At 34.8% G+C, this 6,087-nt stretch overlaps 1 protein-coding gene across 12 annotated transcripts in view; it reads left to right on the top strand.

Annotated features, from left to right (window-relative positions):
- LOC123538148 (tensin-3-like) overlaps positions 1-6,087 on the top strand; it is a 438,691-nt gene that overhangs the window by 238,982 nt on the left and 193,622 nt on the right. The window lies entirely within an intron of this gene.

Below are 6,087 nucleotides of genomic sequence, written 5' to 3'. Positions count from 1 at the left end.
GTGAGTACTGAAATCTGTACGCGCCACACCAAGAATTGTTTACATTTTATAAAAATAATATATCATTGAGCGCAATCACGACAGATCCGGTTTGAGCGTCTGCAAAATCAATGTAGGCCTTACTATTAAGCCTGTTTACGCACGTAAACCTTATGTATTTTTTTGTTTTTCATTGTCCATTCAAGGGAAATGATATTTCCACAACTTTATACCACAATTAGACAAATGCAGTGCTAATTGATTGTATGTCCAGGGCTTCAACAGAAGAATGTATTTAAAAACATGGCACACTTAATTAGAACAATACATAATATGACTGATTAAGACAGTTCAGCTGTTCAGTGCCTAGTCGTTTGTGTATCATCAGAATAACTCAATGATTGCTAAAACATAAAGGTTTGAGGGGCCTATTGCTCAATTAATCCCTGAATAAGGCTTTGAGACTTTGTCACGAATAATGCACCGAGGATATCTTGCCGCTAACCCCGCCCCCCTAACCGCCGGTCGAAAAGGTTTGCCCCCCCCCCCCCCCCCCACCAAAGTTAAACTCGCTCCTACGCCCATGATTTTAAGTTAATAACTATTTTCATATGCCTATTCAGTATTGATGGTCAGTCTCAGATAGGAATTTAACCTTGAAGTTTTAATAAAATTGATATTAAAATTTCAAACTCAAACTCAGCTGAGACCGAAAAATGTTTTGTGAATACGGGACCTGAACAACCATTTCTTGCCTACCTAGAGGGGAAAGTATATTTTTGTCCGGGCACGCGCCATGAATAGATATTCCTGTCTTTCCCTATAGGGAAAACCTTGTCTAAAATAGCGTGCAAATAGGTGACGTCACATAGTACTAGCACTATTGTGACGTCATAAACTATATAGATAATGTCAGGAAATACCCAAATCTATTTGTCTATTTTGACCGTGACAGGCAAGAAAAATGATCTTAATTTCTGCCTGTGTAAGACAGCTGTTTTCCCAACCCTCGGGACAGCTTGGATAAAAAAAAACTCGCTAACGCTAATTGTTTTTTATTCCAAAATCTACTTTTAAATTGTGTGGGCAAGCTGGTGGACTGTAATAACTGAAGAGAAAACGAACGACTAAAGCAGAAAACACAAGTTATTTCCCGTCTAGACAGAAAATAGCATAATCTTCGACAATACCCAAATATGCGGGATGAGGTAACGAGGAAAAAGAAGAAAGCAGCTACCTTGTGTTGTGTTGTTGACTCATGGAATGAGCTGAAGTCGGATCGATTCCCGATTTAGGCAGTGCCTTATTTCATATTACATGTATGTCTTAGTACCTCTTCTTTAAGGTAGTACAATTTGTTTCATTTATTGTTTGAAGCTTAAAGCATTAAATTTTGATACAATGTGTAACAAAATTGTGTAACTTTTTGCGTACACAAACCAGAACAAAATGAGAATGATGAAATATCAACAATAGTTGACTTCAATCAAAGAGTCAATTTAAAAGAAAGACGCATTGCTTAAAACAGCAGGCTTGTTTTCCGCCATGTGTGAAAGTATTTAAGAACAAAACAAGACGTCAAACGATTATGATAAGACAATTTCGACTATTTTGATGATTGATTATAAATACATGTATATGTATACCAAGAGGCAATGCATATAGAAAAAGATAAAAAGTTAAAAAATCTTGGTAATGAGGCGTAGATGATCCCGATGAGAAATAAATTATTACAGATTTCTCAATTTAACATGCAATGTTCAATGCGAAGGTCATTTAAAACAAAGACTACTAAAGCAGCCAGGTTTAACAATCTTCAAATGGCCATATGTTCTTCTAATTTGCTACATGAAGAGATTTCATGTCGATTCTAAAGGACCCACCAGGTATGTTTTATTGATAGGAAATCCTAAAATCTAATATATTCCTTTATGTATTTTTACTTGACTGTCTAACATATTGTGCCTTTTGTTATTCATATGTGTAAGTGATATACCAGACGGGAATGACGTTTATGCATACTGTCCTGCAACTTCTGCACCAGGTTGGGTTACCGAGTGTTCCTTATATCCGAGTTTCTTATAAGTGAGGTTTCCTGTATATAGGACATGATATTCCATTTGCATAATATTTTCTCTTTATCCATAATGAATTATGGCGCCATATCAAGACTGCAGACTGTCAAGCGATAAAACGTGGACAGGACAGTTTCTAATCTGAACAGAAATTAACAATAAATTCAAAGTAATTATATTGCGAAATATGATTTTCAGTGCGGATATACCTAGAACTTTGCAGTGCAGATAAAATGCATATTGTGACTAAGAAGACGGTTTACCTCTTATTCCGGATTCCAGACAACTTTTGACAAAAGTGATTTAAATGCAAGGTCAAAGAACCAATAGAAATAGCAATGTTCCAAGACCTCAGACGCCCTGAAACAAAGCTACTGTTGTGTATGTGTAATCGAAAACAAATAAACAAGGGAAAAAATAAACACAATAAGGTATACAGTAAAACATCGCCTTGAAACGATCCGTGATAAAAGCATAACTGAAAAGCTTACACAGGTAACCCAACCTGGTGCAGAAGTTGCAGGACAGTATGCATAAACGTCATTCCCGTCTGGTATATCACTTACACATATGAATAACAAAAGGCACAATATGTTAGACAATCAAGTAAAAATACATAAAGGAATATATTAGATTTTAGGATTTCCTATCAATAAAACATACCTGGTGGGTCCTTTAGAATCGACATGAAATCTCTTCATGTAGCAAATTAGAAGAACATATGGCCATTTGAAGATTGTTAAACCTGGCTGCTTTAGTAGTCTTTGTTTTAAATGACCTTCGCATTGAACATTGCATGTTAAATTGAGAAATCTGTAATAATTTATTTCTCATCGGGATCATCTACGCCTCATTACCAAGGTTTTTTAACTTTTTATCTTTTTCTATATGCATTGCCTCTTGGTATACATATACATGTATTTATAATCAATCATCAAAATAGTCGAAATTGTATTATCATAATCGTTTGACGTCTTGTTTTGTTCTTAAATACTTTCACACATGGCGGAAAACAAGTCTGCTGTTTTAAGCAATGCGTCTTTCTTTTAATTTGACTCTTTGATTGAAGTCAACTATTGTTGATATTTCATCATTCTCATTTTGTTCTGGTTTGTGTACACAAAAAGTTACACAGTTTTGTTACACATTGTATCAAAATTTAATTCTTTAAGCTTCAAACGATAAATGAAACAAATTGTACTACCTTAAAGAAGAGGTACTAAGACATACATGTAATATGAAATAAGGCACTGCCTAAATCGGGAATCGATCCGACTTCAGCTCATTCCATGAGTCAACAACACAACACAAGGTAGCTGTTCCCTTCTTTTTCCTCGTTACCTCATCCCGCATATTTGGGTATTGTCGAAGATTATACTATTTCTGTCTAGACGGGAAATAACTTGTGTTTTCTGCTTTAGTCGTTCGTTTTCTCTTCAGTTATTACAGTCCACCAGCTTGCCCACACAATTTAAAAGTAGATTTTGAAATAAAAAACAGTATTGCCTATATTTATACTGATGTGCAAGACGTTGCGGTTCGGACAAATTATGTGCACGCTTATTAGGCAAAAGGAAAAACGCATTCTTCCAAAGAATCCGAAGTCAGACGCTTCAGTGCACGTGCCGGACGTATACATATTTTAATTCAATATCTCATCCGATAAATCGCTAAAATATAGATAGAAGGTAACATGGAGAATAAGAAAATATCATTTTACATTTTTCCGATTAATCGCATTTCCATAAAATAATCACATTTCCCTCTGTCCGTTCGTCAGGACACGATGTCATAAACGGCTAACTTGACCGTATGCATCTTAAATGACTGACAGACAGGCAAACTAAATCCAAAGTAAAATGACTGAGCGGACAGTGTTCCTATGAGGTAATGGTGTATTTGTAGTAATGGTGGCCTTTACCTTAAACGTCGGGTGCATAACTCGATCCACATGCAGGTAAACTCATTTATGATTTGTTCATTGACATTCATCAAAAGACCATATGAGAAAAGAAGTATTTAGAAAACCATGTACCTAGCATAATCTGTCGATGCAATTCTTTTGTGCAGATATAGGTTAAGAGCCCTTATCAAATTTTTACACAAATTACATGTGTCCAATAACAGTCTGCGAATGAGGATATATTAATGAAGATGCAGAACATTACTTTTTTAAATGTCCAAATTTTGCGTTTCAGTGTCGACAATTGTTTGTTAACACGCGACAGTATCATCCCACAATTACCAGAAAATTACTTTTTGGCTGGGATAATTTAACAGATGAAGTCAACGCTATAATTTTTCGTCAAGTACACACTACATAAAGCATACGGGATGATTTAACAATGACTAATATTTAAGTCATAAGAAGCTGTCATTTACAAGTGTTAAGGGGATAACAAGCAAATATATTTATATTGCAAATCAACATTGTTGCATCGGGGGCGTGGAGAGCGAACAGAACATACATTTCCTTCTCTTCTTTTCTTTTTTAAATTAAATTTAATATTTCATTTCAAAGCTTATCTTTGTTGTTTTTTCTTCTTTTTTTTCCAAAAGTAAATACGAAAAATTGCATATAAAATATTTACTTAGTATGTATTTATCTTGAACACAACTCTGATGAGGACCGTCATTAATGTTGGTAAAACTTGTGGCCCAACCCATTTGCTTTTTACCTAAATCGTCTTCATCATATGTTTGTTTGTTTTAATGTGTTATAAATTTGTATGTACTATGTATTGCATGTTCTAGATTAGCAATAAAATATGATTAAATCAAAATAATAGGTTAATGACTTTTGTATGGTTTCGCACTAACTTCATGATACAAATTCTTAACACATTCAATGCTACTTTTCTCAGTTCAACAAGTTTTGAAATTTATTAGATGAAATGTAAAATATCTGCTTCGCCACATAACTGAGACTTTTAAGGAACTTTAAAGATCATAATTAAAATGGCCGTTAATGTTTGAATTAATTTCATCTGTAAATCATCCTTTTAGTCCCAAATGTTTGAATTGTGTTCATCTGTAAATCATCCTTTTAGCCCCAAATGTTTGAATTGTGTTCATCTGTAAATCATCCTTTCAGCACCAAATGTTTGAATTGTGTTCATCTGTAAATCATCCTTTCAGCCCCAAATGTTTGAATTGTGTTCATCTGTAAATCATCCTTTTAGCCCCAACTGTTTGAATTGTGTTCATCTGTAAATCATCCTTTTAGCCCCAAATGTTTGAATTGTGTTCATCTGTAAATCATCCTTTCAGCCCCAAATGTTTGAATTGTGTTCATCTGTAAATCATCCTTTCAGCCCAAGTGTTTACCTTAAGTATGTACAGCCTCTTTTTCATCCTTTTTTATCAGTCATATAAACGACGCCAAGTGCTGCCTCACTGGAATATCATGCCGTAGACACGTGACAGTGACGTGATATCTCACGCAGTCACATATACATACTGCCACCAAAGTAAGCGAGGAAGCTACTAGTATCACCTTTTTATGTCTTTGGTATGACGCGGCCAGGGTTCGAACCGATGACCTCCCGCACTCGAAGCGGACTCTTTAAAACTGAAAGTATGTTTTATCAAATTTATTGTAAAACAAATAACTAATGGTTGAATTCAATATTTCGTATTTTTGTATAGCCTATTCGATCTGGTTGGATATAATACACTGATTTCCCATGATGATGATTTTTTATTACACACGTAGGGTTTAGTTTTAAACACTAAATGTTATAACAATAAAATCGGCTCGGGTATTAATACGTTTTTCGGGTTGACAATATCAATAACACCCTCACTGACATGTGTTATTTGTTCATTTTATCTTTTTATCATCATCTTTCATTGTGTTTTTATGTTGTTGTTGTTGTTGTATGGTTTCTCATCGCACCGACACAATTATAGCTCATGCTTTTTTTGTTGGTTTTTTGTTTGTTTGTTTTTTTAACTTAAATGGTGCATGAAGACCTAGTTGCCATTCCGTGCATTATTTCATCACGGGCGGACACCTGTGTAGAACCACCAA

This window comes from Mercenaria mercenaria, chromosome 18 (genome assembly GCF_021730395.1).
Source record: "Mercenaria mercenaria strain notata chromosome 18, MADL_Memer_1, whole genome shotgun sequence".
In the NCBI taxonomy this organism is placed as follows: Eukaryota; Metazoa; Mollusca; class Bivalvia; order Venerida; family Veneridae; genus Mercenaria; species Mercenaria mercenaria.
Note: the sequence above shows the minus strand (reverse complement) of the source record. Positions and strands in the feature narration are given on the sequence as shown.